This window comes from Centrocercus urophasianus, unplaced genomic scaffold (assembly GCF_019232065.1).
Source record: "Centrocercus urophasianus isolate 14NV4802_14NV808 unplaced genomic scaffold, USGS_Curo_1.0 seq_19, whole genome shotgun sequence".
Lineage (NCBI taxonomy): Eukaryota > Metazoa > Chordata > Aves > Galliformes > Phasianidae > Centrocercus > Centrocercus urophasianus.
Window position 1 is genome coordinate 12,462,018 of NW_024884744.1, and position 27,045 is coordinate 12,489,062.

The 27,045-nt window shown below is 37.7% G+C and overlaps 2 long non-coding RNA genes across 22 annotated transcripts in view; one reads left to right on the forward strand and one right to left on the reverse strand.

The window, feature by feature from the left end:
* The window catches only part of LOC122161410, a 494,955-nt gene that overhangs the window by 34,542 nt on the left and 433,368 nt on the right, over nt 1-27,045 (reverse strand). For 5 of the 21 annotated variants that reach the window (XR_006169178.1, XR_006169177.1, XR_006169181.1 and 2 more), the window contains 4 exons: nt 15,086-15,190; nt 10,128-10,176; nt 9,279-9,407; nt 1,237-1,365 (listed from right to left, as the gene is read on the reverse strand). This is a non-coding gene — a long non-coding RNA (uncharacterized LOC122161410). Of the gene's footprint in view, nt 1-1,236; nt 1,366-9,278; nt 9,408-10,127; nt 10,177-15,085; nt 15,191-15,767; nt 15,883-16,949; nt 19,258-19,657; nt 22,939-27,045 lie in introns of those variants that run through there. The other 16 variants (XR_006169188.1, XR_006169182.1, XR_006169172.1 and 13 more) reach the window with 11 other exon arrangements.
* On the forward strand, nt 17,376-19,629 carry LOC122161412. The gene is made up of 3 exons (XR_006169192.1): nt 17,376-17,500; nt 17,899-17,980; nt 18,713-19,629. It is a non-coding gene; the product is annotated as an uncharacterized LOC122161412 (long non-coding RNA).

Genomic DNA, 27,045 nt, shown 5'->3' on the forward strand with positions numbered 1-27,045 from the left:
TTACATTTGTGAATGTGATGACAGGGACTTGATTTTCTTCCTTTCCATATTTAAAGATGACCTTGATGTTAAAGCATGTTTCAAAGGTCCCTCAGCTTCGTTTAATATCCAGACCTTTAAGTGTGGTCTTTAATAGCTGTAAAATGTTCTCATAAATTCCAAGCTATGTATTTTCTATATTGTTTCTTTATGGTTCATTTAGTGTGACATTATATCAAAAATTTTAAAAAGGCATTTCCTTCTCAATCAGTTCTGAATGAAGTGTCTGAAAAAAGCACTCCTACAACTTTCTACTTGAGCCATTAATTAATGCACTGCTTGTTAACTGCTGCTGTAGCTTTTGATTCACAGACACCAGAACAATCCTATAGTGATGGATGTTCTGGAAAGGCTTAGACAGTGAGGCTGGAATGTATGCACACATCACAGTAAAATGAGAAACGACATTCACTTCCAAATGATCTTTATGTGATAATACTTTAAAGAAGTGGTAACATTGTGCTGGATACTGCAAGAGTATAAGTAAATATAAGCAATGTACCATGTGTTTTATCAACATTTGCCAGTGTAATTTTAGAATATAAAATCAAAACATAGTATGGTGCTTTATGATGCAAGGAGCATTTTTGTAGATAGCATAAATAACAAATCAAGAATGTCTGTAGCTATGAATAAAGATGTCCTGAACATTAGAAAGAGCCTGCTGTGAGGGAAAATCAAAAACCTGTGTGGAAGTAGAAGGAGCTAGCGGTAATCAGGCCTGTTGAATTTAATGGATCTGGTTTTATTTTCACTATTTTCCTACGAAGTAAGAAAGATTTAAATATCCACCAACAATTTTCTACACAAGCAGAGTATAACAAGCTGTGCTGTAGAAAGCTTTTTGTTTAATGAGCATTTCCAACCACAAAAAAGAAAAAAGAAACCAGAGAGAGAAGTATGTCGGGCTACCAAATGGTCTCCATCCTTTTTCTTGTCCTGGAGGAATTTCAGAACCACAGAACACTTGCTTTGGTTTTCCAAACTTCCTGCAGCACTGCTACAGGCAACACACTGTGTCTGTAGAACTTCTAGTTACTCCAAGGGTGTGTCGAAGTGTGTTATGGTGCACCATACCGTAAACACAGCAATTTAGTCTATCTGACCCCATGTAAAATCAGTAGAGAAGCTGAAGGGCCAGGTACCCCTTGCGTCCCACAACAGCACAACAGACATAAATTGAGCTGCAAAACTTACCCATGAAAGTGGCTGACAGGGTCTGTGATGAGCTCTGGGCTGTCACCATTGGCATCAATCTGCATTGAAGGTGCTGTGGCAGTACCAGCGAACTCTGCAACTGTCATCCTGGGTACAGGTTTGAGTCTGCTGAGAGATTAACAACAAACTGTTCAGCTTGATACAAATTAAAGGAATAGAATTGTACCTCAGAGAGGAAGGGCAGTCAGAGAACAATGGAGAAGCCTCAGCTGGTTAATGCCTTTGGTTTTGTTGGTGACCAGAAGCTATAAAACAGCAGAAAAGAGTCATGCTTACTAAACATCTGTTATTTGGCCATCTTCAGTGCTAGTGTTGGAGTGAAAAACCCTCCTGAAAAGCTTTCTGGCACCATGACTTTGAGCAGAGGGATGAGGCTGAGTGGATTTGTGAAACGGATCTGGCAGGAGCCCTGGTGCTGCACCTGTGAAAAGGAATGGCTACACCAGGCATGTCCAACCTGCAGCTCAGCCCAGCCCATGCTGCCGCCATCCCCTGCCCCATGCCATCATAGCAGTGGCTGTGCTTCATGAAGCAGCCTGGTGACTATGTTGAAAAGCAGTGTTTTGTAGCTGAGAATTTGTTCTATCAGTGTTACTGTGCTCACTGTATCTGTTGGATTTTCTGTAGAAATAAATAGGAAGCATTACTTTCAGAGAGACCCAGCCCAAGACTATTCCTTTTTATTCAGTGTGGCTGGCCAGGCAAGCCGTAGAGTTGGATACTCATGTATACTACGCAGTGCCATGCCTGCCCATTGGGGTCCAGAGAACAGCAAGGAACACAAGTGTTATTAGTAATTAGTAAAAGCATAACCAGATGCCTCAGAGAAGTATCAGGTACACTGATGAACCACAAAGACACGTAGACCATCGTCTAAGGGAGCTAAAGAAAAAGCAATTTCATTGTGTAGCAGGGTTTCAGAGTATCTGGGGACAGACATTTCTTTGCTTTCCTCCTCTCATCGATTTGTACGACATGTGTTCTTGTATCTGCCATAATTATACATTAGGGAAAGGAAACACCCATAGACAGTAACAGCACTAAGACTCAGTTACAGGAGAATCATACTGGATTTTCATTTGGCTGCTAAAATAAAACCAACGGAAGTCTAAAAGGGCAGTGTTGAAAGAAATAACAGATATATGTGAATGCTGGATGAACCTGGTGAATAACCCTACCCAGAAAAAATCAGAAGATGTTGTCAATGCCACACCTACTTTCTACAAAACTTTATGTTTTTAAGAAAGCTCAGGTACCTGGGTTTTGGTGGTCCACATTAAATGCAACTTGTTGTGTTGTTTTGTATCATCTCAGGGTAGAAAAGTATTACAGAATGCCTGTATTTACTGTATTCTGCTTGTGTCAGTCAGTAAGTGATAGCATGCCCTATCTAATTAAATCTGGATTTCATGTGCATCTCTTCATTTACCTACTGTGCAAATAATGGGAGCTAACACTGTAGTATTAAAATCAGATAAAATCACATTTTTATTAAGACAGCGTATGGAAATATATAAGTATAATGTGAAACATATTCTCTTATACGTACTGCATAGAGCTCTGAAATTGATCAAGATGTCCCTGGGAATGTATCAGCAATGGAGAAAGAGAGCAAACTCCTCATCCTCCAGGGATCAGGCAGCTTCTTGCTGTTCTTTCCTACTGCCTCCTTGATTGAAAATGAGCTTGTTTGGTTTGTTTTCCTCTTATCATTTCAGTTAGGGTAGCATCAGAAAGCATTATCATAATTTAGCCAACTTCTCTCCACTTAGTAATTCTAAGACATGCAGTTAAACTGCACACATATTCCCATTTCCATTTCAGCCTGGATTTTGGCCTTCTGTATTAAGTTAGCATTAATCGAAGGCTTATGTATAACTTTCAGGAAAGTACATGTTATTTTTGCCAAGTAAAATATAAGAAGTGAGGGAAAAGAAAAAAAAGAAAAACTGTGAACATAGAAAGTTACATATGGAGATATGTAAGAGTCCACAGAGCCACTTTGCTAAAGCAGTCCATATGTGCTTCAGTAACAGTGCAAGGAAGGGAATACAGCTTGTAGACACTTTTAGGAGAGAGAACCACAGCTTATGCAGATGTAAAATAGAGATATGTAAGATGGAAAGGTCATGCAGAAAAAAATGGTTTAAACAATTACAGTGATTTATGTATATTAATAAACAGAAGAGAACAATATTAACTAAATCCAATCTAATATTATGCTTGTGTGTATTCTTCGTATCTATTGATTGACCTAGGCTGATGCATAAGACTCCCACATGAATTAACAGTTAACATTTCAGAAAAATTGTGAATATAAAGTTGCTTTTAGAATGGCATGTATTAACAGATTTAGCTGTATTTTTCTGAAACAACCTTAATTATGATAGTGGGATTGGACTCAAAGTATGTCTGTCATGAAACCAGGTAAGCATGGTATAAGCACATCTTGAGGTAAGTTACTGAGCACATAATACATCACAGTTATTCCGTTGATAGCAATACAGTAAAACATCAGTTTCTGATAAGATGGTCCTTCCAGCCACTGTATCTGTAATTCCAGCACTGTGGTCTGTAAGTAACCAATGGAAAATGCCTCCTATACACGTTGTATCTTTGTGCTTTATGCATCTCATGGACACCATTCAATTTAGAAAGACAAACTTGGAACCTATTCTGTGCCTACTAAAGTCTGAATAATCTTTTCCTCTGAGCCAGCAAGCATTTGTCCCAATCCTTGTTACCAATTATCTCTGCATTTAAATGTGCTTTATTATTATTAATAATCCTCTTTCAGCTCAATTTATGTGCAGACAAAATACACGTAAAACTCAAATTGGCATGTTATACATGTTGAAAATGTATGTAATATTTTGCACAGCAATAGGTTGTCAAGTTCTCTCTCTGTAAGGGATCTTGCTTGAAACATCCCCCACCTTGTAGACAGTTTCTCAAGACAATTATTGCTTTATTTTCCCACTTTCAGACAAAGAAATGTCAGGGAAGCCAAGGCTGTGTCTTTTCGATAAAGGCACAAAGAGCAAGTATCTGGGCTGTGGGTTTGAAAGCTGTCCTCTGCAGCAGGAGAGCACTTTGATGTGCAGCAAAGCAGAAAAATTGTGCATGCTGCTTTCATACGGCGAGTGTTTGGACACATTGAATGAGCAGCTCAAGGTATTGCAGAAGGCTGCTGTACCTTGAATTTGCTTCCAGTTTGAAAAGTCAGCATGTTCAGAGATGGGAAAATTCAACTCTTTTTACTGTTTCGCTTATCATGTCATTCACACTGATGGAAGTCTGAGGTCTCTGAGATTAATCTCTGAGGAGATTGTGTGGGGCATAAATGCAGAATTAGGTCCTGTATATGTACATGCGGGATCTTCTTGTTTCCAGACTGCCATATCAATGGCGGCTATTTGTGAGCAAGGATTTGTTTTATAAATCAAAGGTTTTACTTGTTACAGAGTCATTCAAATATGGTCAGGCTGTGTTAAATTTGTAAATAACCATTAAAATTGTATTTTCTTGTTCTTCACGGAAATATGGCTAATAATAAAACCTGCAAAAACTCTGTGTTGGTAAACTTGAGGTAGACATTCAATGCTTTTCTAATGAAGAGGAGGATCGGAACCTTAGATTTTGATGTTCAAACTCACACAACAGCAACATGGATAGTGGCAGGGGTCTCCTCTTATGTTGATGTCTGCTGCTCTGGGACCAAAGGTAAAAATTAAGTGATGCAGGACTCTGGAAACTGAAATTATAATAAAAAAAAAGAACTCAAAAAATGAGAACATGAACATTGCTTATATGCCTGGAACAATAATTGCTACAGATTGTTCAGATTTTTTAGCTTTTTTTATGAAACAGGCAGATGCATGTGTTCAAAGAACAAAATTATCTGAGAAAAATGAGACCTTAACTCTTTTCAGTCAGTGTTATGTTTTCCCTTGGAGAAGCATAATTATCTGCCAAGTGTGGGAAGATTCCTTTGTTTAAATCCTGACTGGCAGCAAAAAAATCTGCTCTATGCTAAAATTATCTAATTTTGTAGCTGTCTCAACAATATGCCTGCTTTTATCAAATGATGCCCTTTCTTCCTTACTGGTAGAATACTCATTGTGCTCCATAAACAGTCTGTTTGCATTATGTAGATTATTTCACAAGAAAAGTGAGAAGTACGCTTTTGACAGGGATAGAAACAATGAAGCATGCAGAAATCAAGGAAGATCAAACATGCTCATTAATTCAGATGGTAAGAAATAGAGGCATTAACATCACAGTATCTTTCTTGTTAGTTTCATATTGTATGAAGTCCCATAGTTGTCACACGGAAAAAGTCTCATTTACTTTTCAATAATCAAATATTTAATAGAAATTCTTATGGTTTACATCATATGCTGTAGAGAAAAGTCCTCATTTAGTGTATTACTTTGATGTATTCTTTTATTACTTGAAAGGCCAATTCAATTTGAAGAATTTTATGAATATTTTATAGACTCAGAACTCTGACTGATGAGAAATAATGCTCTCTGATGTGATGGAGGCTTTGGGCCTCCATCTCTGTTGTGTTTGAACTAAGCCCAGCACAAGAACAGACTGTGGAGGCAAAAAATCCAATTGAGTCATTTTCTATATTTCTTTATTTCCTATTGTAAGTCAGGGCAACCCTAAAATAGCTACAGATGCTTCCCAAGGGCTTTGTAATAACTGAGCATATAAGTAATGCAAAGTGATGTATTTTTCACATCTCTTGTCTGGCCAGACATGCTTTTATTTAGAGTGAAGCCAACTCAGGCAGCTCCATGTTACAATCTTTAATTTAGTTCAACCTTTGACTTAGTCCAATCTAAAACTAGGTTTGATCTTCTTTATTTTCTTGCATTAAATTATAAATGTCTTAAAAACTCCTACTCTGTGATTTAGCAGTTTTAATATTACTCCTCTCCTGGTACACTTGGGTTTGAAGGATAATTATGATATAACCGGTTTAATTTAATTTCTACTATTTCTTTATGTCTACTTATGATTATAATACAGGTGTGTATAGGTGCTGAATTATTTTGATTGTCAATATTTAGTGTCTTTTCTTCACACTGGCCTTTTCCCTGTGTATCCTGCCAAAGAAAAAGGAACACTCTATGTAGGATATTGTGAAGAAATATTATGAGTGAAGTAGTACATGTATCAGGGTAGGACTGATGAAAAGCTTGTTAAAAAAGCGATCCATATATGCTCATTTTATATTCTCAGCATCCAAAGCAAATAAAAATGGATACTGAAATCCAGTTGGAATATCACTAAGACCCACGGTACACCTATAGATTGCATGTACAGTAATACAGTAGATACAGTCTGTTCCATTCTATTTTCTATTAGAAACAAAAAACTCAGCATTCCTATTTGTTCATTCAATGTCTGTGTTGTCCACATTGCTCAGAAGACTCAGTATGAAGCACTTCAGGTGCTGGCCTCAACTGTATTGTAACACAGTTGAAAAATTAATCTTTCATCCTGTTACAGAGCCAACAGATCCATCTAATTTATATGCACTAAACAAGAAGTAAACCAGTATAAAATGGTATAGAGAGTATAGAACATATATGTATGTCCTAGCAATGTTTTGCACTTGTGCTACAAAATTATTGATGCTATTGGGTTTGCCCAGCAATGAAATCCCTTCTATGAGCATGACTGATCATCACAAGCAGAGAAACTGGTGCCTGTGTTTTAAGTCATCCTGTTTTCCTCTTGATGAACAGGCTGGAGGCCATGCTAATCTGCAGCTGAGGTAAGCATCCAAACCAAATAGATGTGAGAGTTGTTGCAGTTCTTCTCCCTAACAGTTGCCAATGCAATTAGCCATTAAAAGCAGTAAAATATGGTAAAATCAGTGAAAAATGGGTAAATCTGTACAATAAGTTGGGTGTACTGTGAGAGAAAGGGAAGAAGGAGGGGAAACAAGATTTTAATCATTTGTGTCTGTCCTCAATGTAGAGACATACTTTGTGCCATTCAATAGCATGAAGATGATGTGTTTTAATAACAATCTTTAAGATAGTGGTAAGAAATATAAACTAAATATTGATTGTCTGAGCCCTACGATTTGATAAGGAAATTAGTTTCTGATTTATTTGGTAGGAGCCCTTAGTTTGCTCCAGAAAAGAGGATATAAAGACACAATATTGCGCTATTAGATAGATTTGGTGTTCAAGTTAGGTACTAAACTTTCTTTAATAAATATGAATACTTGAAAAAACCTATACTCTGTTAAAAACACAATTTCAAACTCATTCTTAGCCTTTTAGCTTATCAGAGACTGACACAGAAAGGAGCCTCTTGAGCACATAAAGCATAAGGAATTTAACTCCTGTTTACATTTTCCTGAAAAAAATTATTAAAACCATCCTTGAGTAATCATTTTTAATGAAAGAAAGTATCTCTGTGAGTTAGATACTCATCATATGCCTGATGTTGTGAAATAAGTGTATCTCAAGACTATCATGCCTGATTACTGAACATTTTCAAGACATCATTATTAAGGCAAGAAACTTTTTTTGTGTGTGCTGGTTAACCGTCACACTGCTGATTTGTGAATGTATGCAACTCTTTGCCATTTTTCTCATACCTTCTTCTGATATCCCTTTTTATGTCTCACTACATAAGACAGAACCATATTTTCAAGAGCGTTTGCCTCCCATCCCTGCAATCCCATTACTTAATGTTAAAAATAGTGAAGGACCTGCATGGTGGGGGCGGGCAACAGAGCAAGAGGAAAGGGAAATCTGATACACAGCAAAGATTCTTTCAGCTCAGCTGAAGGGCAGAGATGTTTTTATGATTCTGTAATCCACTCACAGGTAAGATCAGACATAGACACACAGACCAAACCAAGGCAGTCCAACAAAAACCAAACCTTAAAGAAATTTCTGAGCCTCTACATCCCAGGACCTTCAGTATTCTTAGGCACTGTTACTCTACAAGTTTTATAAAGCAGAGAACAAGAAGCAAAGCCATGTGTCTGCCTTTTTCTGAGTTCTGCATTATGCTTTCTTGTCATAAAAGACAGCTCAGTGTAATGACTGTAGCCATCTTACAACCTGCAGGCCATTTCTGGCCTCCAAGCTGTGAGGAATGTATAAATAATACAGAAAAAAAAGGCAGCCCAGGGCAGGATGCAAGAGCTGCTGCAGCTGCCAGCTATCTTGTCTGTGCCTCATTTTTGGGCAGAAACACCTTAACACTCGTGCTGGAGGTGAGAAGCACTTGAAATAAAGTCATCTCTTATATAAGAGATATATTATATATAAATATATATATAAATATATATATATTATATTATATATTATATTATTATTATATATATTATATTATATTATATTATATATATATTTATATATATATCTCTTATGTAATAATAATGTCATCAATGAAAATTTTCATAAAAGCATTTCACTTCTCTCTCTGATTTCACGGCATTCAAAATCTACTTAGAAAGCACCTGAATTTAAATAAGAGTCAAACTGTGTCAACTTTTAAATAATTTCTTGTTCTTCAAGATACTGGCAACCTGATACCAGAAATTCTGCATCCTTTTATCTCTCTTGAGCAAAGTTGATACAACTAGGAGTCACTTTTCCACTCTAGCAGCTAAAAAAAATCAAAAAGATTTAAAAACAACAAAGGACATGAGAAAAGTTAGAAGAAAAGCTCTGGTTTCTCTGGCTTCAACCACACTGCTCTCTTGAAAGCATACTGAATATCACTGCATCCAAACAGAGAAACATCATAACTTCTTTTTTTCTTAGCCTGTGATGGTTGATATTATACAGGAATAACAGAGCAATAAAATGGCAACCTTGTCCTTTTGGGTTTGGAACTGAATGCCAAAAATAAAACCAAATTTATACAGAATTGAAACCCACTAAATAAAATTGCTGATTAATTAGAACTTTTCAAGGATTTTCTTCCGATCTGAAAGCATATCCAAGTCCAAAATCCAAATTCAGATCAGCATATACCTTTTTTCAGACAGGTCTGTGTGCTCTGGTGTATCTCAGACTCCTCATGATCCAGTTCAGAAGCTGGCACAGGAGAGGTAACATTAGGCCAATTTTTCTTGCAGACCTGTGGGCCTGGCTCTAATTTCCCTGGAAACCAAAGTGCAGAGAGAACAGAAAGAAAGCTCTTGCTGGTTTGTACCAGGTACACACACCTGTGTAGATGAGGCCTCATGAGTTAGTACTTCTTACCGGCAATACATGCGACTGGTTGACCTAGTGCAAAAATTTTGCTGCAAAGCATAATATTTTGATGATATATTTAAGCATAGCAACTAACCAGAATAGGAAATTATAAAAAATATAATCTAAAATTATTTTATCTCAGCCAAGATGCACTTATTTTATAACTACACTGGAAAAGCCTTAGATGTCTCTGTATACTGTGCTGTAGACACATATAAAAAAGATGGGAGAGCTCTCTGCATTGAACTTCAAGCGCATGCCTGTAGTCCAGCTGTAGGAATCTCTTTTTCAGCATTTCCAGCTCATTTTCAGCAGAATTTCCTCAGAGGTTTCTACAAGTCACTGACCAAGGTGTAAAAGAGGAAACGCCTTGTCCCAACCCACCAGTGAGCCATGCGTGTTATCAAAAGCACTCACATGCTCTGACAGCAAAACTGGAAGTTGTGGTGAGAAGGGGAGTGCCAGCTCAGAGTGCACTCTGCAGAACAACTGCAATCCAGTATGGAAGAAATCAATAGCTAGATTAATTGATATGCTTAATATGTATTCGGTATTTTGTGATTTGTAAACCAGTGGAAACACAAGAATACGCCACTTATTAGCAGTGTAGGAGGAAGTAGTTACCTTATCTGAGATGAAACGGGTCTGTGAGAAGGGGAACTGTCCTGTGAGTCTGTAAGAAAAGATGGAGGTGAGCTGCAGGTTAGAAGACAGACACTACATAAAGAGATGGCATTCAAAAGTAAATAAATAAATAATAAAATCTGCAAAGTCATAAACCATCAGCAAGAGAACGAACTGCATTTCTAAGCAGTTAGGAAGAAAAAGAGAAATGAATCCAACCCTTCACTCCTTGAAGCAAGGCAGTTAGAAGTGGTTTATAGTTTCAATACTGAAGACTGGCAATGATAGTAAAAATTAAAAGCAAACTGGGCACTCTGCTCTTTATCATTCTCCCCAGATAAAATCACAGAAGATATCTGTATGTTGTTTACTAGCACTCAGTTTCCTATAAGGTATAAACACAGCTAACTAAAACACCGATGGCCAATCAGCAGAATGGTGAAGGTACACACAATTGCATCTCAAAAAAGAAGCACTCCCTGCTGTTGGCTGCAGCCCATTCATGGTGGTGTCATAGTGGCATGGAATTTCGTTGTGCAGTGGAAAGGGACAGGCTGTGCCTCAGTAGTGGACTTTGCAATCTTCTTGAAGCCATGCTATAATGACATATCAATAGAGAACTTTCTGCAGACCTCAAGGACTCAGATCTTTATTGAATCCATCATGTGAATTGAATGCAGTGAACTCTTCACCTGGTGGGTTCAATAATGAACAGAAAACAACACTTTTGTTTGTCTTAAAGTAATGAGCAAACTCCCAAATCTCTATATATGGATTCAAAAGCTGAAACACTTGCGCATAGGTAAAAAGTTCTCCTGGTCTTGGACTTATGCAGAGCACATACTCAGTGCTGGAGTATACTCATTTATTTATTTCCTGGTAAACAGTAGCACCTGCTGAGTGCACATTATCATAGTGCAAGCAAAAACCTTTACTGCTGTTTTCTACTTAAGCAATAAATGATGTGCTGCCATTCACGTTTTACAACACAGAAGCTTGTTACAGAGAACTGAAGTGTCTTGCCTAAGGTCACACAAGATTTACTTAGTCTGAGGCAGTGATCATTTAGCTCAGTCATACAAAAGAATCTGCATATCAGGTAGCAGCTATTTAACATGAAATATGTCATAAAGCAAAGAACAAAGACTCAGCAACACTGTCATCATCATTCAAAGGGAAGACATCTCAAGGGGGTGGTGACCCTCCCAAGCTGAAGTTCTGTAATAAAGGGGCATTTTAGCAAGACAAGGTCAGAGGCTAATTATAAGAGTTACAGAAAGCACAGAGAAAACCTTACAGAAAATTCATCAAGTTTCAAAAATAAGTGGTTATGTAAGATTTACATCTCAAGTTTCAGATTCTTATCTATCCTGGCTTCACACATAGGAAAAATCGTTTTGACCTCTGACTTCACGTTGCAAATGTGTAGAACTCCTCTTTTTGTACGATTTTGAAGTGAAAACCAGCCTTATGCATTTCAAAATTAAAAAAAAAAAGATAGCTAAAACTGGGAAGTTTAAGAGCAAAAATAAATTTATCAGGAGACAGTATGTGTCAATAAATGTTTGACCTTAGCAAACCTTTACTTGAGACTTCACTCTTAAAGATTCCTTCATGTGTAAATAACCAAATCCACACTGAGAAACTGGAAATGCAACAAGCCATATAATCATGAGAACATGAAGTCATACTGAAAGCTAATAGCCAGAAGCCATCTGCAATCACAGGCTGTAAAGCATCCTTTCCTTAAAGCGTACTGAATAGTTCTTTAGTCTAAGTGTATTGACCTTAACAACACGAGGTGCACCTTGGAGGCAATAAACAACACTCCTGTAAAAAACAAAGCCCAAAAACAAAACAAAACAAAACCTATTCTTCCACAGAGCACTGTTTCACAGTTATGCACAAGGACATCTGGTATGTGGACTGACCAAAAGCTGTTCTGAAGGCTTCGCAATTATTGCAGATTTGAAAGTCAGTAAAATACCTTTGGAAGATTCTTTATAAATGGCACCAATGGAGATTTCTCAATTAAGAAAGCAATTTGTAATCTAACAGCCAGCTTTTCTTAACCTGCTTTTTTATTGGGATATATTCACTTCACATAGGCTTGTTTGAAATGTATTGTTTTCCATGTTACTAACAAAGTATTTTGAGATTCCAGATAATTGGGTCATTCAGGCAGGAGTATGTGCTTTGAACTTCATTATTCCAACTGATGTGTGATCTTGCAATTTGATGGTCAGATGCACAGAAATAACTGGTGTTTATATTCTCCCATGAAATTTTAATGAGTGGCAATAAAAAGCTCAACTAGAAAACTTATTATTGGTTTTAAATTGATTTATATCCTTTTCAAGACCATGTTTTTAGTGCCCTCTCATACTTTATAGTATTTTTCACTACTAGAACTTAATTCTTCTAAAAAGAAAAAAATAGCATGTGTATTCAAAGATTAATTTCATTGCAGAAATGCTTCATTGTCTAAAGCTGGGATAAATTGCAATGAAATACAGCTTATTTTCTAGACCTAATACCTTCTTATAATAAGAAGAAATGGAACCTCCAATTAGTATGTTGGTGATCCACAGGAATAGCTACACTTTTTCAAGCACTAACTAACAAACCAACTTTGCAAGAGGCACTACAGGCTTCTCTGCCAAGACAACAGGTGTCTATTACTCAGGAGGAAGAGAGGTGGCCAAAGAAAGGAAACTGCAGGAACAACACTGCAAATGAAATAATACTTAAAATGACATTTAATTAAATATTGTATATTCAATATATGAATCTTGTGATGCCTATGAAAATCACTTTTGTCAAGATCTATAAGGAGACTGGCAGACAACGCCAGTAAAGCAACACCTGAGAATTTTTCTAGAGTCACATCTAAACATTATTCTGCAGCAGCATAAATTGGTGATGGCTGTAATCTTTTCAAATTACACTCAGAAAATGAGGAAAGCTTTTCAACATGCTTAATGTCATAATACTAATACCAAAATGTGTTGTTTGGTACAGGTAATTACACTCTAGTTTACATTCCTCAAACATCTATTTGAATTCAATGTCAGAATTCTGATTTGAGTCAGGCTGGTCTGAACTCACAGCTCATAAATGCATCCATCACTCTTCTAAACTGGCCTCATCACTAAATAGCAAGAAGGGATTTGGGTGCTTTTTATCTGTTTGTTCATTTACTTTTTCCCAGCTGTTCTCTCCAGGGCAAATATATGTTTTGTTAAATTGGTTCATTTAGAAATGGCTTGGAAAGCAACTGAATTGACAGCAACAGTGCTTCATTAAATTTATTTGAACAACAGACTACTTTGATTTCTTGATTATGAACAAATGGCTACAGACTTTTATAAGTCAATGTCACTGCACTGCCATAGTAGCTCAGAGAAAACTATGGAGCTTTCTGAGTACAACTCAGCTGAAGAACTCAGTCTTTGCTGTATTTGTGAGCTCAGACTATTGGTGATTTTTATCTGAGCTTTTGTTAAGTCAAGAAGAGTTCAAAATCAGCATGATTTTTTGTCACATAGAGCATCTTTGTGCAAATTTGAAGCTAAATGCACATTAGTGGAAATACAAAGAACAGTCACAGGTGGATTATGCTGAGCATAGGAATGCAATGTTGTTTCTTTTTTCCTCAATATACCAGAAGATAATTTTTCAAAGTATTCAGAAAAAAGTTCAAACTATTCATTGGGGCATTTCTAGATTCAGTCAGACAGTTCAGCTTTACTGAGCTGTATAAGGCTGAACAAGTAGTAAGAAGACTCAAGGAGGAGTTATACCAATTATATATTGTATGAATCTGAAGCATTAGAAATGGACACGACAAATGTAGTGTAAAAGCAGGTTCAGGGCTGTCCAAATCACACCCATGGGACCAAAGGACCTGGACAAGCCAGACAGCACTTGTGACACTTGTCTGATTCCTACATAACTCCACGAGGCCCTTGCAGGTCGTTAGCTCCCAAATGTTGAGCAACATTGACAGCAAAGAGGTAGAGATGGTATTTCTACCCATCAGTTTCAACCAAGTATGATCTTATTCCATACAAATGCACCTTACACAGCGTTTTTTTAATACCACAGGCAAGTATGAAGTAGAAAGTCACCCATTTAGGATTTCTCTAAGCTTCTTTTAATCGACATAAAAATAAACTAACTTCAGAAAGCCTTAGAAGGAAGACTTTGTGCAAGTGACTTGCCTAGCATCATCAGAAGAAAGACCTTCAACAAAAAAAAAAGAGGGCTAATGTCCAAAATGTCTACCAGCTTCTTCAAAGAAATGCCTTGTTTCATTATCACCTCACTTTCCAAAAATAACATGAAGAATTTTTCTCTCTAGCCAGGGTATAAGAGCAAGTTATCATTCATGAGAGTGCCACCTGGCAGCTCACTGAGCACACCAGTGTGCATACTGACTGGAGCAAGCTCTTTTCTTTTTTTTTTGGTTAAGTTCAAGTGAGTGAGAAAAAGGCCTTAGGAATCCTTCTGACAGTGCTCTATTTTCACACATCCAATACAATGAAAATGTTGTATACATTAATATTTACAACCTGATTATAATGTTTGCATAAGAGACACTAATATGATAAAGGAATTTAGAGTATTATCTTTTTGCCACTAATGTGGGATGTAATCTGTTTTCAGTCACTGCTTTAGCCTAAAGTATTTAAAATAGAAATTAGAAAATAATTCTTTATTTTCTGTAAGAATTTGAAAGAGTAGGAAAAGTGACATGGCTTCTCATCTACTTAGGGGAGCAGGAATGACAAGTAAATAAGGGTGCTACTTAAAAATGTATCCTTAAATAAAAGGATATCAAGAGAAAAGGTGACTAAGAAAAATCAAACTGAGCATAATATATAGAAGAACATAACCAGGATGGAAGGACAAGCTTATTGGAATATGAGGTATATCTTATTAAAATATTGTCTTACCTCATTTTGCCAGCTTTCAATGCATCTTTATTTACTCATCCACAACCAAAATTCACTTTCTGTTTCCATCTATTTACTCCTTGTACTCCCTTTTTTTCAGTCTATCTGAAATGGAACGCAAAAGTAAAATTAGTAGTTGAACGACTATTAAATTATTCCTAAGCAAATAACTTCTTACTCAAATTCAAATTTCTAACTAGATTATTTCTTCTCCCCCACTGACTGTAAGTTAGGAAAAAATTGGCTGCTTTAGCTGCACTTATAGCCCTCTTCTTAAGAAAGATCTATTTAATGCATATATTTGTTAAAAGCAGATGATGGTGGCTTAGTCTCTGAAATGCCTCTTGCTTCAATCAGGATTTTCAAGAAGAGTGATACTATCACCAGCGAACAAGGATTTCCAGTGTTGACTCAAAAAGCATGGGAAGCATGTAGATACTTGAACTGAGAAAGCTACTGGTATACGGCAAGATTAATGGAATCATAACATTCACAATTTATGTTATCTGAACAAAGAGCAACAGAGCCTGTCCTCCTACCAAAAGACTTTCCACAAGAGAGCCTCAAATTCCATCATCCCAACCACTTTTAAATGGGTGACATTTATGTAATTTAACAGGATACCACATGAAGATCTGAGCTGTCCCTATGAATCAGCCCAAATTTCCCTGGGCTTGCTTACATTCTATAGATAAGAGGTCATCCTAAACAAGTTTCCATGGTTACCACCAGCAACACACCTACTGATAGCAAACACCTCCTGTGAAGCTTCCTATTAGCATTCTCCTTTTCAGCATCTTCAGTGCACTGATAAGGAAAATGTTGCAATGACTAGAAAGATTAAAAGAAATAAACTTAAGAAGGAAATTATTTTTATGTTTGGAAAAAAAGAAAAAAAATACTAGGCCAGACATGTACCCTTCCAAGTTTTTATTACCCATGAACACAGCAGTATGTTCTGATCATTCATTTTAGACAGACTCAAAATGCTTGTTTGGCAAAATTATTGCTTTACATAACAGTTTGTTCTTTTTGTTTTGATTAATGACTTTTCTAGTTTCTAAGTAGCAACAGTTTCTGCAGCTGCATTGGAGAAAGAACCTTTTTTGGAACTGCTGTTACCTTTTAGTAAGAAAATGACTGTCCTGCCAGTGTATTTTAAAGAATCCAATTAAATTTGTCCTAAAAAGAAAAGTACCCAATGCTGCTTTTTAATAGGTAAAATTTTTCAAGCATTCTGCTCTTGTTTTTCTACTTCATTAGTATTACATTCCATGTGACTGTCCAGACAAGATAAATTGTTTTTGTTTGAAATTAATTTACTGTATAAACACATTCTCACTAAATATTTTTGGAAGCACTCATACTTCCACACTGCTCCTTTCTCTAGCTCAGTTTTTACAGCTTTCAGTTTTTCTGAGTTAGTGCAGTAGAAGAACACTGTGCACATGGCCTTTTACTGCTTGATCTTTGTCATTTACAGAATTTGGTCACAGAACAAGGATGCATGAAAATATAGCCTTGTGTCACAAGCACATAAAGCAAATTGTAGTCTTCAGATAAGGAAACTGAATAAACTTTGACTTGTACAAAGCTGAACACTGCTGTGGTTTTTCTGTCTAAACCCAAAGCAGAAAGCTGGCAGATCTCTGAATCCACAAGATGAGCTTCTTTGAAATGCGATGGACGAATACAACACTCAACCCACCAGTACTTCTTCAGCTGTCTCACACAGCTTACCAAGTAAGAGGCAGAAGAACATCAAGTACAAGCTTCCAATCCCACCTGCACTTCAAATAAACTGGATTAGGGCAGAAGAACATTAGGCAAAATTCTGGAGTTTCCATACTTTTTGAAAGGATACATTTATCTTCAAACCTTTAGCTTTCACGTGGAAAACAAGAGGAACTAGGAAAACAAAACTTTTAACTGCCAGATTATCATCATGCTTTGAATGAAAAATCTGGAAACCAAGACTCCAAAACTTTTTTGGAAATCTATAGCAGGAAAGAAGCTGCTTTTATTTCTGATTGCCAAAATGCAGAGCTGCAAAAGCCTTGTAAAAAATGCATGGTACAAAAAATGCTGAAGTAGCAGCGGATGTTGAGAGAGCATGTGCCAGAGATTTGTATTGAATTTTATGAAGTAGACACATGGATTGAGTTACATTATGTGAAAAGGTCTTGGCACACAGAAACAATTGTAAACAGCCAAGGAATACAGTGCAGAAGAGCCAGGAGGACAAAGTCTTTCAAATGAAGGTAGAAAGTGAAAGGAAACAAGATCTGAGAGCTGTGGCACGTTGTATCCTGTAATAAAGGACAGGGAAAGTAAAATTCTCAAAGCATTCATGAAGAAATCCAGAGCTTAGTGCCATATTCCAAAAATAAATCAGAAGAATCTGTGTACAGGAAGGTTAGTAGCCAGAATGTTACCATAAACTCATTTGGTTTTGTTTTTAAATCCTATTATTGTGGGTTTTAGTTGCTGGTTTTCTTGTTTGTTGGCTTTGACTTCTTCTTAAAGAAGAAACTTTTCACTTAATTGGGCCAAAGACAACCTCATTAGAGTAGAGACATTTAAGAAACGGATAGAACAATCTACAGAAAACACCACGGGCTCTTCTAGTGAAGCATGGGTAGAAAGGATACAGCCTTCCCATCAGAGAGCCAGCCCACACTTCAACAGCTTCATCTCTCCATTTTGTATCAGCCCTGTGATTGGTGGAGATCCTGCTTTCACTTGCAAGCTCTTGTTTGTTGAACCTTCAGTTTGACTTTCACACTTTGTGCCAACATTTTCTTTTTTTCCAGCTTCTGGCTGCTGTTGCACAAGTGAGGATGTCCCAATGCTCAGCTCTTTCCCAAGCTTTTTGGCTCTGGATGGAGGTGGGAGGTATCCTGCATAACTTTTCTCTTGCATAGATCTTAGTGTCAGAGTGATTAGTTGCAGTACTACTTGATTACTGCTCAGAATGGAGCATGTCAGAACAACCCTTTATTTGTTTGAAGATTTAAATTGGTTTATGAGTTTCTATACTCACTGTCATTCAAGTTCTTTAAAATTCTTGCTTTCATTCTACATAATCTTACAATGATACAGGATGGGTAACACATATAACCAATTACTTTTTACCATAATCCTGGTTTGATCAGAATGATAAAATTTTTGCTGGTATTTTTCTTATTTCAATAAACACTGAACTAAAGTGTCCTCACAGCCTGATCTTCAGTGTACTTCCTCATAAATGGAACAGAGAAATGTAAAGGTAATACTGTCTGATCACAAGCTTACGTTGAATCCAATAACTACGTCATAATCCAAAGCCCATACACCAAAGTCTGAACAAGCCTAAGTGTGCTTTTTTGTACTAGCTGCTAAGTTACTTCTATGGATTCTCCAGTCAGATCACTTGAGCCAATGACAGAGGAACTGCAGACTTTGTTTTCCTGGAATTACAGTCCAAAAACACATTTGAAAAATGGTAAAAATGGCACTATAACAAAACTCAAAAAAATTGGAAGTTCCACACTCGGTCTGATTACTTCAGCCTAACTAGAGATCAAAAACAACCCTAAGTTCAATATAAAGTCTTAATGTTTATCTGTCTGTCACTTCTTTGTGCAGCTGCGGACTCAGGACTTCTAAAAAAAGAAAGAGACATGGAGAAAGACAATCACGCAAACAGGACAAATAGCAGCCAGTGTAAGTCTGAGGAGCTGTGACGCATCCCAGGAAAACTACAGAGCAAGCTTGGGTGATGACAATGACCAACCCTATCTTTGACCTTTAGTCAGTCTTTATAATTATTGTGATTTTCTTTCATTTTATTGTGGTTTTTCAAAATGTATCTACACTGTACAAATGTTGTTTTCCTCCGTTAAAAGAATCCAAACAAACAAGCAAAAAACCAAGCTAAAAGTACAACCCCAAAGCTTGAAACTACATATTATTCCTAGCCATGTTCAGAAGGCAGAAAACAAATGAAGCTGACCGTGTTGCTATGCTGTTTCAACTATGCCTGTCAATCCAACAAATGCCTGTTACTGTCTACACACCTACCCAGACAGACATGTATGACCTGCAGCTGGTCATGCTCCCATAAAGCTGATGAAAGCGCTGTGCTTGCTGGGTCTGGACACCTGGGCTGCCTTCCCTGTGAAGGGTTCCCTCTAAAGTGAAAGACAAACAGAAGATCTAAGGCTGTAAAATCTGTCTCTCTGATGGCAGTTGCAGCACATCCACAGACTACACCTATTCAACAGCTCAATCGACAAAAACAATGATTAAATATCAACTACTTACCAAAGCAGTGTATTTAAAATTACTTGAGGGCTGTTTACAGCACAACACAAGAGCAGTGACAAAAAAACCCTACTCACTCTGAGCCAGGAGTGAGTAACAGCTTTTTTCTCCTGATAACATTACATGTATCTTAGGACAACAATAGGACAGATCCTGCTACGTGATTCAAAGGCTTTCTGGTGACTGTGGGAGAGAGGATGGATTTGATACTGCAGTGAAAGGAGGGAAAAGATCATGAGTTATACCCAGATGGATAGAGATACTTACTCTGATGCTTGAAACTGAGCTCTGTTTAGATTGCAGGTCTGATTTCACAGCATCAACATTCTTGAGTCATTCTTGAATGAAAACTTCCAGGAATTCAACCTGGGTGATTAACTCTCAAAATTTCAATGTTATTAAAGTTTAGAAAAGAAAATAAATACAATCCAAAAAAAAAAAAAAAAAAACAAAAAACCCTAACTGGCTGCAACTGAGAACTAAGAATTTGAATGCGCCTCTGCTTTGAGCCCCTGAGACAGTAGTGATAATCTGTGTTTGCATTTGGAGGCACTGCAAATCCAGTCAGCCCAGGGAACTGCTGTACTGAGCTATGCAGATCAGATGAGGCCTAACCATTTTCCAAGTAGATTTACTAGGAGACTAATGTGTTTTTAGCCCTTCCATCACCCTCTGTGACACTTCCCCATGAACTGTATATAGGATTTCTGGATGAACGTCAAGTTGTATGGTGGATCTGGAATTCTACAAAAAATCTGGTTCTCCTACATCTCGACAGATATACTCCACAGAAATTAACTGACCACACATGCACAAGGTATCCTGATGTTGCTGGACGCTGCCCATGAATTTCGATTTCATGCTGGTAGCTGGTCTGTACACCTCCTGAGATGCTACATTCTCTTCAAATACGCCTTCTCATTTACACACTCAGTGCAATTAAATGCAAAACAGGGGTGTATTTCCATCTAAGCAGGTTTGCAGTATCAGGTCTGAAGTTCCTGTAGCTCACATTAAGAAAAGCACAGACATACACAAAAGCAGTCAAAGTGCCACTTGCTCTAAAACAACAATTAATTTATAAGGGGCAAACACAATAAGTGCAATTTTGCAGGCCATCTGCCCCAAAATACATATTCCAATATTTCACCACTCTCTGCTCTACTATATCATCACCGTGGCAACACTGGCACCCTAGGAAGTTGCATTAAAATTGCTCAGAAGAACTGATATTTTCCAGCGTTGTAGGCAGTTTAGAGTCTTAACTACAAATTCTTTGCAGCTCTGCAAGCTGAGATGAAAGGTGCAAAAAGCTTTAATCTCGACACAGAAGTCCTAAAGGAAATGTCTCTCAGAAGCAAAGCACTGCTGGCAGAGGCACTTCTCAGCTGGGCTGTAGGACTGCAGCTCGAGGGCTCTGGTGCTCACAGATGGCTGCATGCCACTGCCATCTTCTGAAAGCCCTTGATCCCCTTGGGCCACACCTCTGCCCTGAATGCTTTGAAAGCATTCCTAACACTTAGGAAGGCAGAAAGAGCTCATTTATTAGTTCTCTCTTCCCAAAAGAAGAAAAGCTCTTTTTTTTTCTTTTCTTTTTCCCAAACTGCTGCTACTGCTTAAAAGATGATACGACAGAAGGAAGACAGCCAGCCATGGATGTAGGTATCTACCTGCCTATGCCCTTCAATCTACTACATGTAATTTAAAAATACCAGGTTTGGTCTCATCTCTGCAATAGAAAAAAAAAAAATGCCTGTTGTTGAGTTTATCAGTAGACCTCATGCTGCCTATTTAAGAACCTGTTTTCATAACCACCACTGAAGCAGCAGAACTCTCCAGAAGTATGCACAAATTTTAAGTTAAATATATTCCACCTCTTCAGGAATAGTTTTACCTGACTATATATGAGGCTAGTGCAGTCCTCTTCTTTATAACTCCACTCTATTCTTGGAAAACTTTCAGAAACTTAGCTCTCTCATACTTTCCCTTGTGATTTAACTTTCATGCTGCCTGCTATTTTATTAGGTTTGCTGTAAACTTATTTTTACAAGAGATTCAGAAAGAAGCCTTTACTCAAAGCTCTCATTAAAATTTTCAATAGGGCAACCAAAGTTGACCCCAATTACCTGTTACCATGGTTTGTACAGTATGAAGAAGCTATACGTAGGAATTAATCTTTCTCTCAGACAGCAATTGCAGCACATCCAGAGACTACACTTAGTCAATAGCCCAACCCACAAAAACAACCATTAAATATCAAACTACTTAGCAAAGCAGTGCATTTAAACTACTTGAGGACTGTTTACATCACAACAAACAAAAGCAGTGACAAAATAATTCATCACTTTCATATCTTTGTTTATTTTACCTTTTCTTGGGGTTTACCTCTGTCCTACGGAATGGGTTATTGTATGGTGTGTACTTCACATAAGCACTTACACTGGCAGCTAGTTATGAGCAGACATGTTGGAGCTGACTGCTAATGCTAATGAGGGCTGTCAGCGTTGCTCCCTTTCCAACCCCTGGTTGCCCAGGGAGCAGCATTCTGTACTTAACTGCCTCTCCTGCAGGCACATTGATTGAGGATGGCTCCAGAGATTCAGACATTTGAGAGACACTCTCCAGGCCTGATTGCAACATAGAGATGTTAAACTACAAAATAATCCTCTACTTAATTTAAGCCTGCAAAACTGACTCAAGTCAAAGTGAGTTTGTCTTAAGAAGTTCTATGTGCACTGGGCGCCTGTGGAATATAGCTCCATTTTCTGTCTTACCAGTTCAATTCAACTGTGCTATTCTGGTATAAAACATGGCAGAAAGAGGCAATGACACACCACACCACTTAAGCACTTTTTGTTTGCAGTTTCTGCCCTGTACCATTAGAGTTTATGTTACACTTCTCCCTGGTCAGACTTACAGATATGCAGTTTGTCAGTTTGCCCCATCTTCATTTTAATGAATTTTGACACCACCTGTGACATTCATGTAAATTGACAGTGCATTTTTACATACAGTTGTAAAATCCAGCATGCTCTAGATGGTATAGAATCACAGAATCATAGAATCGCTCAGGTGGGAAAAGACCTTAAATATCATCGAGTCCAACCATGAACTAACCACACTACCCTAACTCTAACAACCATCCACTAAATCATGTCCCTGAGCAGGGGCTCTGATTTGGATACCATGGCTGCACCTTCTTTTAAGGAAAAAAAACAATCAATTCTAGGCAATTGTTACATTGCTTTGTAGCCTAATAAATCACAGTTTGCTAATGCAATGTTACTCTAATGCTCTGAGACAAGTGCTGGTGCATTAGTTATGAAGATAAGAGTTTGTGGGCAAGCACTCATTAACTTTAACTAATCCTTTAACAAACTCACACACAGTTGAGAAGGGTTTAAGTTACGGCAGCCCTGAGGTTTATTGCACTGATACAGTGATCTTCCAGGGAAGATTTGTTGTTTCCTTTTTTTGTTTTGTTTTCATTGAATGAAACAACGTGCTGCCTCCCTTGCTTTTAAAAGTCTCTGAGCATGTTTCTGAACTGAGCTACAGTTTATGAGAGACCCTTCTTTTATAAGGAGTAAAAGCCAGATTTGCCTGAGAGTGATCTAAAATGCAGTCTCGCTACGCAGTACCAGCAGTAAAACGATGTGATTCTGCAGAGATACACAACTGTATTTTTTCTGAATAGGAGAGAGACTTCAAAGCACCAATGAAAGCCCCAAAAAGCTACATTAAGTAGGTCTTTGTGCTGGGAAAACTATCAGTCCCTGAGGGAAATCAGAGGTGAATTTTGCTTTCTGCAGAAGCCAGGAAATACAATAGGTTACAGGGAGTGAAGGTACTGCTGAAAGCTGGTATGAGTCACTCACCTCAAAAGTACAGGATTTCCCCTTCATTTCACAGCTTCCCCATAGCTTTGGAGAGCCGTTCTCATTGTTTGTCTAGGGAACACTTTTTTTCTTCAGGTTCAGTGATCCTTTCTACCTTCCCATATGAGGTAGAAGAAGCTGCTAAATTTTTGTGTTCTTCATTGTATGTCTTGTACTCTTCAGAAGTCAGTGGGTCAGGGGAAAGAGAGAGGAAGCAGCACAGTTTTTGGAGAGCTGCTAAGCAAATTCAGGTGAAAAGCTTAAATACACTTTAGGGACAGTGTGGGTTGAGCTAGAAGCTGGGACCTGCAAGATTTGCTGCAGCTCAGAAAGTTGTGGAGACTAAAACACTAATCAGAGAAGAAAAAGACATCTTGCAAAGACTGTCATAGCCAAATGTCACTGGTTTACACATCCTTTTAATTTCCATTTTCTCATAATTTTCCCTTTTTAAAGAATTTGAGGCTTTAGTCTAAGCAGATCTGTTTTTGAGTTCTGCTTGAATCTGTCTCCCAGGGCTATAAAGGTCTGGCCAAGTACATAGGATTACAAAGCAATTCCGAAGAACACTGTCCCTGGCAATGAAAGAATAGGAAAGCTGACTGTGGCTCATAACATCAATAAGTTCAAAAAGTGCAAAAGTGAGAGGCCTGATGGAATACCATTTGGGCACAATACAGCTGAATACATTTCCAACTCTCCAGCAATTCACTTAATGTATCTTACAGTCTATGCCTTCACCTATACAATGGAGATGGTGGTGTATTCCTGTCTTCTTGACCTTGTTGCTACTAACACAAGTAAGACTGCAGCTCCCCAAAGGAGGTTGTGGTGAGGTGGGGATTGGTCTCTTCTCCCAGGTAATAGTGACAGAATGAGAGGTGATTGCCTCAAGTGGTGCTGGGGGAGGTTCAGGCTGTATACTGGAAACAACAGCTCAGAAAGAGTGGTGAGGCACTGGCACAGGGAGGTGGTGAAGTCACTCTCCCTGGCGGTGTTCAAGAAACGTGGAGCTGTGACACTGAGGGACATGGCTAGTGGGCAGTATTGGTGGTAGGTAAATGGTTGGACTAGATGATCTTAGAGATCTTTTTCAACCTTAATGATTCTATGGTTCTACAATTCAATTCAAAGCTATGGAGTTACCAGAAGTCATCTCCAAGGTGAAGTGAATTTCCCAGCTTAATTTGCCCCTGCAGCAGGAGAAGAGCAGTTTCCAGCAAGAACACAAGAGCATTTAAGGAGATAATGCATCTTCCTGTCCTTCCTTATTTAGTCATGGATGTACACTTAGCACTTTTGATTGCCATAAAAGTCTTGCTCTTCTTTCAGAAATAGGACAGCAATACTAGTTGGAACTGTGGGGCAGGAATAATGCTGGCAGGCTCAGAGGGAACAAACGCAAGCACTGCAACATGCATACCATGCACAAAATGAGGCACCTTCAGAGAGCTGGCTGACAAAACAATAGCCAATCTATATAATAATACTTTTGTTAAACAAACTACAGGATATATGGAGAAACATACCAAGTAAAACACGTAACAGCACAAATAAACAAGACTTCAACATTAATAAAGTACATAAAGAAGGATACTTCCAAGATTAGCAAAATATTTCTATGTTCAGTCCAATATTTACTGAGGATTCATTTGAGTGCTTAGGTTAGAAAACTAATCCTGACATGTCATTTGGATAAATACCATTTTCTTCATACTATATGTGACTTGAAAGTTTTATGTTTCCCTTAACAATCCTTCCTAAATCAGATAGATTGGAATTTAAAAGAAGTTAAAACATAGCTGATTCTTAGAGCAATTCTCATGGAAATGGACCCTTTACCATCTCACACAGTAATTCTTTTATAACACCAGAAAGTAGATCATGGTACAAATGGGTTGACATGCTTCACTCTAAGGAATCATTACTACAAATGTTCATTGGTAGGTAATGAGTCCACAGTCTGAAAAGCACGGGAAACCATTCCATCTTCCCCAAATCCCTGGTATAGCAATCCGCACAATTTTTATTAAAAATACCAATACTTAAAAAAATAAAAAAATTAAATTAAAGTATTAAGAGCTCCCCTTTATTTTAAGGGATGGGTGAATGAATACAACATTTGGCTGACAAACAGAAAAGGAAAAAAATGTCTATGGGAATAAACTAATTTATAATCTGCTTGATTTATAAAGAACAGAAGTAGAACATAATGTGGAAGTTGCAAAAGGACTGAAGAAAAACTAAATACCAACTTTACAGTTTGTAGAACAAAAAAGGAAAAGGAGAAAAAATGTTCTTGGTGAAGACCGCCCTGGACTAGCAAAGAGCTCCACTTACTGGCAGATGAGTTACTGCTTCCTACTTAATTAAGGAGCCAAAAGTAAGCAACGATAAGTCAATTACCTGGTCAATCAAGCCAGAACAAGAGAATTACATTGCTTAAAAATATGTAGTGATAACTTACCTCCTTTCAGATATACTTCCTGGTTTGAAATGAAACTTCTACCACGAAGAAGTATACAACAAAAAAATCTGAAGTGGCACTTTAGCTAAGTGGTAAAGCAGAGTGAAGAATGATGCAAAGCCCACTGAAACCTCTTCCCTACCATCAATAGTTTCTGGCTCAGTGCAGATACCAAGCTAGATTATGCATAATCTATGGTTTTTTGCATGTTGTAGTGCACGATGAATGCAAGATTTTTTTCCCAGATAATGTAATGCTGCATAAAAACATGCTGCTTTTTCGTAAAATGTTTTGTAAATTGCCTTTATGAGTATTCTCCCACATCTTTATCTTTCATCATAACATTATACTTGTCACCTCTGCCGCAAAGTTGAACATGGATGGTGATTTTATCCAACACTTCTTCAGAAGTACCTCATCAGTGCTCACTCATCTGGATGAAATTACATTTCATGGCATTCTATGGGATATTTTGCATGCAATGAATGATTAAAAACAATTTTGCTTTGTGCCAGAAGTATAAAAGTATAGCATTCTGGGCATTAATTTCATTAAAAATTAAAATTGATTTTCTAATACCTAATATGATCTGGTGGAATAATAGTGATAACACTGATAGAAAGGAGAAAGGAATGATAAACTTTTATGAGAAACAGCACAAGTATCAAAGTCGAATTAAAAAATATCTTAGAGGACATTAATTATAAACTACCTATCTACCATCAACTCAAATTACACGAAGTGCAAACATTACTAGCAGCAAAGTTTGCTCAATTAATTTTGCCAAGACCATTATAAAAACACTGATTTTTCTGATTAGCTGTCTCAATTGGCTTGATGCTTTTGTAGCAAAGCTTTTCAATCAATCCAGGACAGATTATGGAACATTGCCAGCACTTCATCCCCTGTATTTACAGCCTGCTGTTTCACAGGAACTGCTGATAAATGGGGGTTATCTCTGTTGCTTAAGTTAATGCACACAGCTCCATAAGCAGACTGTCCTGAATGAGCCACTGCAGTAACAGCGCTCTCAGGCCCAGAAAGCATCTGATGTGGAAACTTCTTCACAGACAGTGTTCAGTGGTGTGGGTTTCACCATCAATGAGGTGCTCTCCTTTAATCGTGCTCTGACTGCTTTTATCCCAGAAGAGTTTAGAAAGTTCAGTTCATCCCCCTGCTGTGCTGGACTGTTCCTCTCTGCTCAGACTACTCGCACCTCAGCTAACTGTGTGCAGGTTCTCCTCACCATGACAGTCCGTCGTGTCTTTTACAGTCATTTGACTTTTCAAACACTCAGGAATAATGTCAGT